Here is a 13710-nt window from a genome sequence, read left to right on the forward strand (position 1 = left end):
CTCTACACTTAGTTAAATCCGTCCTCAGCTAACAGGTAGACATGGATTTGGTAAGATATAGGTATTAAGTCAAATGGAAATGCCTAGGGATTTGGAAGGCATGGTGACCCAGCCAAAGGGCATTGTAGCAAGGCAGATTATAAGACCAAGTTCTCTGACTTCTCCTCTTCTCCTATGGATTGTGTGCTTTGTAATTTTCCAAGTGGTTTGAGTAGAGTGAGACTAGAGGAGTCTGGACTGACTATTGGATTGAGAGAAGTGGACCTGAGGGTCAGAATGGAGCCTGTGTTCTAGATTTCTTGCCAATAGGGCTGGATATGGGGGGAGGGTGGTTAGAATCAGCATTAAGCCAGGGAGGGGAAAGGAAGAGGGCACTGATAGGAAAGCTAGTGGTAAGGGTCCCCCTGCTCTGCTGCTTTCCAATGGGATCTGGATTGTGGGTAGACTAGAGAGGGTGAAGGAAGGGCTTCTCAATAAAACCTGCTCCGGATCCCTTCTCTGGCATTTGCTACCTTTGTGAACCTGAACAAATCACTGAAGATTCTTCATGATGTCACTTTTCTCATCATGAGAGGACTGGACTAGATGGCCTTGAAGATCCTTTAAGGCTCTAGAGTTATGATTCTATGAATTCATTGTCATAACCTTGGAGACCTTAGTATCATTTCCTTATTATAATCAGATGTCAGAGGAAAAATTTAGGAGAGGGATTTATATAACTGAAATTTATATTGTGATTTAAAGATGGCAGGAGCTTTTTTTTTCATTTGATTCACTTAATAACCAAATTAATTGTTACCCATTTTACAGATGAGAAAAAGTGATACTCAACATGTAAGTTACTTGAGGGCAGAGACTGTTTTTATTGATTTGGGTTTTAGGTCAATCAATTGATAAAGATTTATTAGGTGCCAACTTTGTGCCAGGCACTATGTGAAGATACAAGAAGAGGCAAAAGACAGTCCCTGCTCTCAAGGAGCTTACGGTCTAATAGGGAAGACAACATGCAAACAAATATATACAAAACAAGTTCTATATAGGATAAATAGGAACTAATTAATAGAGTGGAGGCATTAGAATTAAGAGACACTGGGAAGGTTTCCAGTAAAAAGATGGGATTTTAGTTGAGTTTTTAAAGAAACAAAGGAGGTCAGCAGATGAGCAAAAGAAGGACAGTTTTCTAGACATGTGGGACAGCTAGAGAATATCCCCAGAGCCAAGAGAGAGTGTCTTGTTCATGGAACAGTCAGGAGGCCTGTGTCAATGGACAGAGGAGTACATGCAGGGGAAGAAGGTATAAGAAGTCTGGAAAGGTACCAGGAGGCTGGGTTATCAAGGGTTTTGAATGCATTTTGTCTTGCATCCTGGACGCAAGAGGGAACCACTGGAGTTTCTTTAGAGAGGTGGGGTCAGGTTACCTAATGATAGATATTTAATCAATGTTTGTTTAACTAAGTTGAATTTAATTAAATTACCTATCCAAGACCATATTGCTATTAAGTGTGGAATTCCAACCCTGTTCTCTTCTGACTCAAGATCCAGTGCTTTATTAATTTCTGTTCTTTAGTAAAGCAATATTTTTAATTTTAAGCATACACCCCCCCACATATATATATATATATATATATATATATATATATATATATATATATATATTTTAAACCTGTACCTTCCATCTTAGAATCAATACTGGGTAATAATTCCAAGGCAGAAGAGCAGTAAGGGCTAAGCAATGGGGGTTAAGTGATTTGCCCAGGGTCACACAGCTGGGAAGTGTCTGAGGCCAGATTTAAATCCAGGACCCCCAGTTTCAGGATGTGATTCTCAATCCATTGAGCCACCCAGATGCCCATTAAGCTTATCTTTTAATGGCTTCATGATTTCATTAATGTGGCATGGTCAATGGAAAACACACCGAATTTGGAGTCGAGGACCTGGATTGAAATCCCTCTTCTAATGCTTACCTGCCTGTGTGATCTTGGGCAGGTCATTTTGATCCTTGTAGCCTCAGTTTCCTCTTCTGTAAAACAAGGGGATTACAGTAGATTGCCTTCCAACTCTAAATATAGGATCCTAGAATATCCTTCAGGTTAGTTCAAATTTGTGAGTGATCCATATCTTCTATGATTCTTGTTAACATCCTTTCAGAAAGAATCCATTCACAATCTAACCAACTCCCTGTGCGTTACATATAATATTTAAACCAAAAGACATGACTCTCTCATGGTAGAATTTCAGGCACTGTAACAAGTCTGTGTGGGACTTTTTTTGGAAGGGGAGCTAACCTGTGCATAGATATGGCCCCATGGCCTGGGCTACAGGAGCCAAAGACACCAGAGAGCAGAGCTAGATGCAATCATCATAGCCAAAAATCACCTAAGAGGTCATCTTGTCCAACCCCGCCATTTTATTTATGAGGAAACAAAGACCCAAGGAGATGAAGTGACTTGTCCAAGGTCACAAAAGCAAAGAGCAGCAGAACCTGGATTCAAACTCGGGGCCCCTAACTTGCAATCCAATTTGCTTTCCACAGCACCAAGCTCCTGTTTCTGTCTTATATCTGTGCCCATCCTGCCACTCCGTGAGCCCTACCGGGAGAAATTCCTGTGAGTGTTATCCATCATCCTCTGATGGATTTTTTGCTTTTGTGATTCTCTGGAAGCCAACCCTGCCATGCTATTTGAATGCAGCTCTCTGTGGCTTAGTGAATGTAAATGTATTCTGTATTTCCAGCGTCATGTGCGCCTCTTATCTGCATGTTACAGTCACCAGAATAAATATTAGGAGACAAGTCTTTGGAGAGATTCTGTGTATACACGAGCTGAGCACTCTAGCCACTGGCTAATCCAGGCAAGGAATTTTAACACAGAGAGCTATTCTTGTATTAATTACAAGGAGAGACTGATAATTGGACCCAAGCAAGCCCAGATAGGAGAAGGAAGGGCCTCCTATTTTCTGTTCAAAAGGATTAAAAGAGGGCTTTGTGCAAGGCTGCTTCTGGGGGTGGGAGGCGGGGGAGGAGGTGGTGGGAGTAGAGGAAGGTGTCCTGATAGGAAAAGAAGCCTTTTCCCTCCTGAGCTTGGCGGCTGTGCTGATGGGCAGGAATGATCTGAAACTTTGGAGCCAGGCCAGCTCGGGAATCATGGTGCTGAAGAGCTGGGCTCCTGTGCTATCTTGGAAGAGAATCTCCCTCCCCCAATAATATCTCCCTTTACTTCTCTGGCTCCATCCCAGGGCCAGCAACTTCACCATTAGAGATTCATTCTTTATTGTTTGGGGCCGTACGTTTCCAAGGGGCTCCTATTAAAGTTTACAGGCTCGTGAAAAGAGAAACAACAGTGGAAAGAGTTGCTAGATTTGCAGTCAAAGGACTTATGTTGGAATCCTGAACTCTACGTCTCCAGTGTGATTTTGTGCAAAATTTAGCCACTCAGGGTCTCTATTTTCTCATCTGTAAAGGGCCTCCTAGTAGGTAGCCTGCATTTGGCACTGTGAAGAGCACTAAAAAAAACAAAAACAAAAACAAAAACAAAAAACAAATATGAGCTGAAAGAGAGTCCCTGCTCTCAGTGAGCTTACATTCTTTTTTTTTAAACCTTTACTTTCCATCTTGGAATCAATACTATATATCGGTTACAAGGCAGAAGAGTGGTAAGGGCTAGATGATGGGGGTTAAGTGACTTGCCCAGGGTCACACAATTCGAGGATAGATTTGAAACTATGACCTCCAGGCTCTAGGTCTGGTTTTCAATGCCTTCTGAGCTTGTGTTCTAAAGAGGGAAGACAATTTACAAAAAGGAGCTTAAAAGAAGAGAGAAGGAATGCTAATACCTCTGGGATGTTGAAGTCTCAAAAGTCAGAAGCTCCGGGAGGTCCTAGGTTCAAATCTGGCCTCAGCCACTTCTCAGCTGTGTGACCCTGGGCAAGTCACTTGACCCCCATTGTCTACCCTGACCACTCTTCTGCCTTGGAGCCAATACACAGTATTGACTACAAGACGGAAGGTAAGGGTTTAAAAACAAAAAGTCAGAATCTCACCCAGAGAAGAATTAATAATGGTTTAAGCCCCTTCTCCAAATGGAAGACTTGAGTTCCCATCAATAGGAGAAATCAGCTGACATGAGGGATATTTGTTTCTGGACAAGGTGGCCCGAGTCCCCTGAGGAAGGTTCAGGGGGAACCTTTTAGAAGGTCAGAAGAACATCTAGAAGGAGAAATGAGGGTTGGACTCAATGTCCTGAGAGATTGGTCCTTCCAGTTCCTCCATCGATGCACCATCGTTGACATCTTGGTTTAGTTCTTAGCTATCAACAGGGCAGCTCTTTTAAGATGAAAGGAGTAGGTAGCAGGATCCATGGCCCAGGTTGACATCCAAAGGAAGCCTTGGGGAGGGAATGCGTGCCACGTGACAACCTGTCCTCTCTGTGATTGATGAAGCTTTGTGTTCTCCTGACCGTCTGGTTTCCTGACCGCTGGCTTCTCTCCCGGATCTCCTGTCGCCTGCTTCCATCTGCATTTTGGCTGTTCTGCTCATTTTGTTTTGAGCTGGCCAAGATCTTGGCTTCTAATTTTGTTTGCTCTCTTGGCTTTGGCATTTTCTGGCTCCCCCCCCCCCCACTTTGCTGGACATTCTGTCTCAGATGCAGCTAAGGGATTTGATGACCAACCTCTGCTCTGGAGAGATCAAATGCCTGGTGACTGACTGATTGATTAATTACCCAGGTATACATTTAGTGGATTTGTAAAAGTATCATTTAAACAATTATTTTTTAAAAAAATTATCAAGCTTGTATTTTAACTAGGACCATTTTAAAACTAGGTCCCAGGAACAAGACATGAGACTACAATGCAGAGGTAGAGATATAAGGTCTATTTAAGAAATAGTCCCTATCCTTGAGGAATTTATAGTCTTTTAGGAGAAACAAATGTTTGTACTTGGTGAAATGGAGGATAAATTTGTGATGACTCTGATATATAGTGATAAGCCTTCAAGCCTCCCTGATATTTTCTCTAGGGAGGAAGGAATACCATAATAACATCACTGATAAAGTGATCATATCCAAATATTTATTGAGTACTTATGTGTGTATATATGCTTATGTGTGTATACACACACACATATATGTATATATATATATACACCTATATAGACATACATAAATACAAATAGCCTATACACACATATAGCCTCTATCCTCAAGAAACTCATATTCTAATGGGGAAGATAAACTGCAAATAACTTGAAGCATATGATATATACAGAGAAGAAGGAAGACCCAAAGACTTCATGAGGAATGATGGGAAAAAGAGATGTTTCTTGAGAATCTCGGGAAACAAAGTAATGTCTCTTTCTTGGTAGAGATGGCTTCCATATCTTTTGGGATAGTCTGTAGATGTCTCTTGGACTATTCTGGCTGACCCCATACATAAGATACATATTATTCCTTTGGAGAAAGGTGGGGGAAGCTCAAAAATCTAGACAGACTCAGGTGACTTATAATCTCCATGGGCAACTCTCCTTCCCTATAATTAGGTAGATTTGAACTGTTGGTGACAGGATCAAGACACAAGTAATGAGGCTGCCTTTGACGAGGAGGCTTTGTGTTGTTTCCTCAAGAATGAGGTAAATACTGAGAGGATGGACAAAGATGCAGAGAGGTCTTGAGGTATGGAATGGGAAAGATGAGGGATTCACAATAGATGACCTTGATTTTTCATTCCTCAAAGAATAAGGCAAATGCTGTGAGGATGGATGAAGATTTAGACAAGTCTTGAGGTATGAAATAGGAGGAATGAAGGGTTCACAGTTGATGCTGTTAAGGAGGTTAGTTTACTGGTCTGGTCTGGAGAGATAAGAGTATGAGGGTGATATCAAGTTCTTGATATCTTGATAAGAATGTTTAGAAACACCAGTGTGGGGGACAACAGAGAGAGAGAGAGACAGAGAGAGAGAGAGAGAGAGAGACAGACAGACAGACAGACAGAGAGACAGAAAGATAGAGAGAGAGAGAGAGAGAGAGAGAGAGAGAGAGAGAGAGAGAGAGAGAGAGAGAGAGAGAGAGATTTTGAGTAGAACAAAAGGATTCCTGCAAAATGGGAAATGACCTATTCCACAAAATGTGGCATATGACGGTGATGGGAATACTATTGTGCTGTAAGGAATGTTAAACAGGAGGATTTCAGAAAGGCTTGGAAAGACTTTCATGGACTGATTCAGAGCAAAATAAGCAAAACCAGAACATTATATACAGTAACTGAAATATTGTGGGACAATCAAATGTGATAGACTTTGCTACTAACAGAAATACAATGATCCAGGACAATTCTGAGGATTTATGAAAAAGAATGCTATCCATCTCCAGGAGAAGAACTGTTGGAGTAGAAATGCAGATGATAACATATGATCTATCACTTGTTTATTTGGGTATATATTTTGGTGTTTTGGTTTTATAAGATGATTCACTTACAAAAATGAACAATATAGAAATATGTTTTGTGTGATAATATATGTATAATCCAGATTGAATTGCTTGTCAACTCTGAGAGAGGAAAGGGAAGAAGGGAGGGAGACAATATGGATCATGTAACTTTGGGGGGGAAATAAGTACATAAATATTATTAGCATATACAAAAAAGGATTGCCATATTTTAGTAAGGAGCTTGTTGGTGATTAAATAATATAAAATCAGATCATAGATCTAGAGCTAGAAGGAATCTTTAGTAGTCATCCCCCTCATTTTACAGATAAAACTGAGGCACAGTGAGTTTAACAAGTAACACACTAGTAAGTCAGAGGCAAGATGTGAACTCAGAACTTGGGTTTCCCTGACTTCAAGTACAATGCTTTGTATAGATTATACTACCTAATTGCTTGGTTATGAAATTAATTTGCCTTTTAAAAAATTTTCAATACAACTTTATTTTCACAATCCAAAAATTACAGCACATACTTATTAACTGTAAATTAGTACAGGACTATTTGCCAGAAATCTGGAAGTGTCAGTCTGATTCCATATCACAATTCAAGAGTTTTCTTAGGGATGGTTATCACATTTTTCTCTGGGAAGGGAAAGTCAGAAGGGCAAGGTGGTCCTATAACCCATTCCGAAGGAACACTATTTATTGTAGACTGTTTGCCACAGTTGTGTGATTTACCCATCACCACCACTGTCATCCCTTCCTTTCGACAACACCAGAATGGGCTCAATGAAAGTGGACAATGAGAGTGAACCAGGGTTGATGATTGACAGGTTTTAAATGGTGGTTGGGAAAAGGGGACAAAGAAATGAATTTCACTCAATTCCACAAGCATTTATAATGAGCCTCCTATGTACAAGGCACTCTGCTTTTGCTGGAGATACAAAGACACAAACAAAATGATCCTACCCTACAGTTGTCTACATTCTCCAAGGGGATCGAGTCATTTTTCAGTCATATCTGTGAACCCATTTGGGGTTTTCTTGGCAAAGACACTGGAGTGGTTTGCCACTTCCTTCTCCAGCTCACTTTATACAGATGAGGAAACTGAGGCAAACAGGGTTAAGTGACTTGCCCAGCGTTACACAGTAGAGACATTGGAGTGGTTTGCCATTTCCTTCTCTAGTTCATTTTACAGATAAGGAAACTGAGGCCAACAGAGTTAAGTGACTTGACAAGGGTCACACAGCTAGTAAGTGTCTGAGACTGATCTTAGGAACATGAGTCTTCTTGATTCTAGGCTCAGCATTCTAATCACTACACCACCTAGTTACCCAAAACATTTTTCTATGTCTCATTTTTTTCCTCAACCTGTTCATTGTCCTGACCTGACCTCCATTCCTCTAATCTCTCAGGGCTCTCCCAGGTCATCAATAATGATCTGATTCCACTTTATTCCCTTCCCAAACTTGACCCCATAGATAGCCAGTTCAAATTTTCCCTTTCTTTAGTCCTTAAAATTCTTACCTGCTCCTAACTTGCCAAACTCCAAACCTAGAATACGTTGACAATCTGCTCCTGGAGCAATGAACAGATGAGCAGTGCAGGTAAAGAGGTTTTTTAGCTTGGGTGATGGAGTCCATGACAAATAGATGCTTTTTAATAATCTCAATTAGGCCCTCATGACCCCCAAGGCACTCCTTGTATTTTTAACTAATTGACTCTGCCCTCTCTCTCTCTCCCCAGATCAAGTTTTGAATTTAAAGGAAGAGAGAGAGAGAGAGAGAAAGAGAGAGAAAGATTTCATATACAAAATAGAAGAGAAAAAAGATTAGATGTGACATTAAGAGTCTTTTTCATGTATAACTTGCTATTTTAACAAGTATATCATAAATCCAACATGTTATTTTCAAAGCTGTCCTGCTTGTCTATGATTCCCTCTGAGCTTCCTTCTGTTCTCTTCCATATATTTTTTAAAAACAGATTTTTATTGGAATCCTTTATTTTTACATTGCCTTGCCTTTATTTTCCCTGTTTCTATCCCCCTCCTCAATCTGATAACATTTCTTATAACAATGTATAACCTTCTAGATACTTTTAATTTATTCATTTTTAAAAAATTTTTGAGCTCCAAATTCTCTTCCTCATTCCTTTTCTTCTCCCCTCAATTGATGGATATTTCCTTTGTTGCCTGTTATTTGCTATAAGAAAAAAAAAGCTGCAATGCAATTTTTAAAATACATGTGAACCTTTTCTCTTTTTCTTTGATCTCTCCCCTAGTGGTGGTCCTAGATACTGGGGGTGAGGGGTAAGAGAGAGAGAATTGGGAAAGGATTCATATAGGACCCTTGAGCTCATTCTGGTCTACATTTTCTGAAGTAACTATTTTCATAGACTTTAAAAAAACCCAAGATGGGGGGGGGGTCATGTGAACAGGGCGGTAGCCTCTTCCCGGGCCCCGGGTCTAGGCGTGACATCATGACCTCTGCAGGACCCCAGCTCTGTCCCAGACTCCAGCCCCCCCTCCTGCTGTTCTCCCGGGGTCCAGAGCAATCGCTATGCCCTGCCACCTGGTCCTGGGGGCAAGGCCCTGGAAGGGAGCTGCAAGCTGGGTGGCTTCCTGGAAGCAGAGGCCCCTCTCTGGCCCAGCGGGGCCCCTGACCCCCAGCTGGTGCGGAGTATCACAGCCCAAGTGGAGTCCTACCTATCCAATGAGAACCTGGCCCAGGATGCCTTCCTCCTGAAGCACGTGCAGAAAAGCAGGCTGGGCTTCGTCAGCATCAAGCTACTGACCTCCTTCAAGAAGGTAAAGTGTCTGACCCGTGACTGGCGCCTGACACGCTATGCCCTGCGTTCCTCAGCCGTGCTGGAGGTGAATGAGGAGGGCACTAAAGTGCGTCGAAGGATTCCCGTCCCTGACTGGCTCTTGGTTCTCTCGCACACCAAATTGCTTCTGGTGTGGGAAGATCCAGAACCTGGGTTCCCCAGGGAGTCAACAGGAACCTCCCTTGCAACAGTCCAGCCCCCAGGCTTCCTAGCAGCTGTCAGTAACCTCTTTGGACCTTTCGGGGCCCTCACCTCCATCCGGGTCCTGCGGCCAGGCAAGAAGCTCCCACCAGATGTGCTGGCCTTTGCAACCCGCTATCCTGAGCTTCTCCACTGTGCCTGTGCCCTGGTCCAATTTGAGAGCGTGGAGGCTGCTGGCCAGGCCTTCACTACCTTACAGGAAGACCCTAAGGGCTTTCGAGTGGTGAGGCTGGTCAAGAGATGTCATCGCCAGAACGAGCCTGGGATGGAGGGAGGCAGCATTCCCCTAGCCCCCTGTGCCAGCTCAGAGGCTGAGGAACCCAAAATAAATTTTTCTCCTAACCTGTTGGGTCCCTCGCCCACTGTGACACCCTCCTGGTCCTGGGGTCCCAATCCTGTTCCTCCCCTGCCCAGGCTCGGTGTGAGCCGCCTACCTCATGGCCCTGATGGCACAAGAGGTTTTCACCACCGAATTAGACACATGCTACAACCCTGAGCCTCCGGGGTAGACTAGAGCTCAGAGAAGAAGTGAGGACCATGGGGAAATGCACGAGGGGGGACAGCAGTGGGAAAAAGCCTGTTCAGCTTGCTCATTTTTGTGATTGTCTCTAATAAATAATGCCTCGGGTCCTCCTGCCCTCGTATTTAAAAAAAAAAAAAACCCAAGATGTTACCTTCCGCCTTAGAATCAATACTGTGTATTGGTTCTAAGACAGAAGAGCAGTAAGGGCTAGGCAATGGAGGTTAAATGACTTGTCCAGGGTCACACAGCTAGAAAACGTTTGAGATCAAATTTGAACTCAGGATTTCTGTCCCTGGGCTTGGCTCTCAATCCAATGAGTCACCTTAACTGCCCACTTTCCAGACTCTTAAATCCAACCAAACTAAACCACATGGTATTTACATGTAAGACATACAATGTGTCCCATTTCTGAGCCATTGTACAAAATATTCCCCTACATACACATACCAGCATGCTTGGAATGTTCTCCCTCACTTTTTTCTCTAAGAAACCCTAGATTCCTTCTAGGCTTAGCTCAAGTGTGACCTCCCATATAAGTAATGTCCCAATTTCCCTGATATCTGGGTCCTCTGCCGGCATCATTCCAAAGAATTAATAAGACCAGTCAGTTTTGATTAGTAAGTGAAACTTGGTTACAAGCGTATATCCTTTGCCTTCTGGAATAGTGCGTTTCAAAATCTCCAGTTCTATATAATCATGGCTGCTAAATTGGGTGTATTTCTGACCAGGACTCCATTAAACTTGAATTCTTTCTTTCTGGATTTTTGCAGTATTATTTTCATGGACCTGCTAGCTCTGGATTTTGGCTATAATGTTTGTTCTTAGGAGCTTTCATTTGTCATAAAACATACCATATAAAATAGAATATATTTCCATTGGTGTTACATTCCTGCAAGTCGTGGAGAGTGACAAATTTGGAGTCAGGTAACTGGGTTTAAATCTTGTCTTTGCCTGTGTAGTCCTTTCACATCTCTGGGACTCAGATTCCTCCTCTTTAAAATGAAGGGGTTGGACTAGATGGCCTCGAGGGTCCCATTCAACATTAAATCTACGCTTCTTAAGGCTTCCACAGGTGGCATGTTCTTGGCTTTGCCTCTGCTGGCTCCACATCTCAGATGGTTTCTTTTGAGCAACTATAATTCTGCTTTGCTCAGAGAGCACAGAGCCTTCTTTGATGTGGGCACATCATGCTAGATTGTCCTGTGCCTCTCATGTCTCACAAATTGATCCCAAAGTTCTTCAGAGAGACCTTGAGACTGCTCTTGCAGCTTTACTTTTTTTTTTAAAAAAAGTCATTTATTTATTTATTTATTTAATTTAGAAGATTTTTCCATGGTTCTGTGATTCATGTTCTTTCTCTTTCCTCCTCCCTCCCCTCTCCCACAGCTAATGAGCAATTCCACTGGGTATAACATAAATCATTGTTCAAAACCTATTTCCATATTATTGATATTTGCACCAGGATGATTGTTTAGAGACTACATCCCTAGTCATGTTCCCATTGACCCATGTGATCAAGCAGTTGTTTTTCTTCTCTGTTTCTACTCCTACAGTTCTTCCTCTGAGTGTGGATGGTATTCTTTCTCATAAGTCCCTCAGAAATGTCTTGGCATTGCTTTGCTGCTAGTACAGAAGTCCATTACATTTGATTGTACCACAGTATTTCAGCCTCTATGTACAATATTCTCCTGGATCTGCACCTTTCACTCTGCATCAATTCCTGGAGGTCTTTCCAGTTCACATGGAATTCCTCCAGTTTATTATTCCTTTGAGCACAATAGTATTCCATCATCAACAGATAGCACAGTTTGTTCAGCTATTCCCCAATTGAAGGACATTCTTTCATTTTCCATTTTTTTGCCACCACAAAGAGTGTGGCTATAAATATTTTTGTACAAGTTTTTTTTTCCTTATCTCTTTGGGGTATAAACCAAGCAGTGGGCAAAGGGCAGGCAGTCTTTTAAAGTCCTTTGAGCATAGCTCCAAATTGCCTTCCATAATGGTTGGACCAATTCACAACTCCATCAGCAGTGCATTAATGTCCCAATTTTACCACATTCCCTCCAACATCCTTTCTTTGCTGTCATGTTAGCCAGTCTGCTAGGTGTGAGGTGGTATTTCAGAGTTGTGCAGCTTTACTTCTGAACATCAGAGACATACTCTCTGCAGGAGAGTTTGGGCACTTGGCAGTTCAACTCAGAAAAGGATCTCAGTGCCTGGTACTTCATCTTTCCTGGTGATCTTCAGAATCTTCCTAAGACATTTCTAATGAAAGAAGAATATGAGTAGCAACAAAGAAATGGGAGACATGCAAATTTAAAGACATCTCAATCCCAATTGGTGGTATGGACTATTTGTGCCCAACCCACGGAAGAGTCTTCTGAGCAGCCACAGCCATGTACATTAACCCTGATATAATAACATCATTTTGGTCCTCTTCAAATATGAAGGACAATAACCAACTGATCTTAGAAGACAGGCTTTAACTTATCCTGTATGTGATTCTGGTCTGAGGAGTAGGATTTCCTTTCTCTAACTCCTCTCATTTTTGTAGCCTCGGAGATACCCTTTCTCCCTTTTCATACTTGTCAAGCGGTGGTTGTAATAAGATAGAAGGATTCCTGCCCTGGAATCCTATTTTTCTCTATAACAGACCTAAGTTCAAGACCTGTCTTTGCTTTTTACTGACTATGAGACCCTGAGCAAGTCATTTTGCCTCTTTAAAATGTTTCCTCCTCTCTAAAACAGGAACAATAAAACATGCACTTTACTAAAGTCCTCTTTGATCCTCATCACCTTAGAGAGGTGATGCTGGGCCAGCAGCATCCAAAACTCTGGCCTGTCCTACCAAGATGCAAAGTTTCTGGGAAAGGAACAAATAGTAAAACATGTATTCCTCATTCCAGGACTAGATGGCCCAAGTACAGAGAGGTCCATTCTCAGGCTCACCACAGCATGATGGATCTGTCGGCCACAGGATTCTCAAAGACAATTTATTAAATGATGGAAGGGCTTCAGTCTTTGTCAGTGGAGAGAGGACACACACTGGCAAAATCACAGACACTCTAAGTAAGTAATGCTTCCACTCACTACCTCACAGGGTTGGTTTAAAGATACCAACAACCTCTATTATTATTTTAGCTTTTTAAAGTTTAGGAATGTATGCTATATGTGCTTTCCATGTGCCAGCTCATTTAAACCTCACAATGATCCTATGGGGGCAGCTACTATAGATAATTTGTATCCCCATTTTACAGATGGGAAACCTGAGCTTCAGATAGGATGTGATATGCTGAGGGACACATAGCTATTAAATAGAAGTAGGACTGGAATGTAGGTCCTCCTCCCAGTAAATATAGCAATCTTGTCCCTTTGCCTCTTAAAAACAAAACCAAACCTGAGTTGACTTATGGAAAGTACTTGTAATTATAAAGAATTATAACATTTATTGTCATTTTTATTATTCCTCGGGCTGGAGAACCTGATTCCAGCACAGTGCCTGAATATAGTAGATATTTAACAAGCACTTGTTGATTCTTGACCTGTATCTGATCCTCTAGTAACTCTGTTACTCTGTGTAAATCATTTCAAAGCTCATTCCCCCAGGCAATATTTTTCTTTTTATCCTTCCTTCCTTCTTTTTCTCCTTTTCTCTTTCTCCCTTTTCTCCCTTTTTCTCTTTCTCTCTTTTCCTTCCTTCCTTCCTTCCTTCCTTCCTTCCTTCCTTCCTTCCTTCCTTCCTT

Source organism: Gracilinanus agilis, chromosome 3 (genome assembly GCF_016433145.1).
Source record: "Gracilinanus agilis isolate LMUSP501 chromosome 3, AgileGrace, whole genome shotgun sequence".
Classification (NCBI taxonomy): Eukaryota; Metazoa; Chordata; class Mammalia; order Didelphimorphia; family Didelphidae; genus Gracilinanus; species Gracilinanus agilis.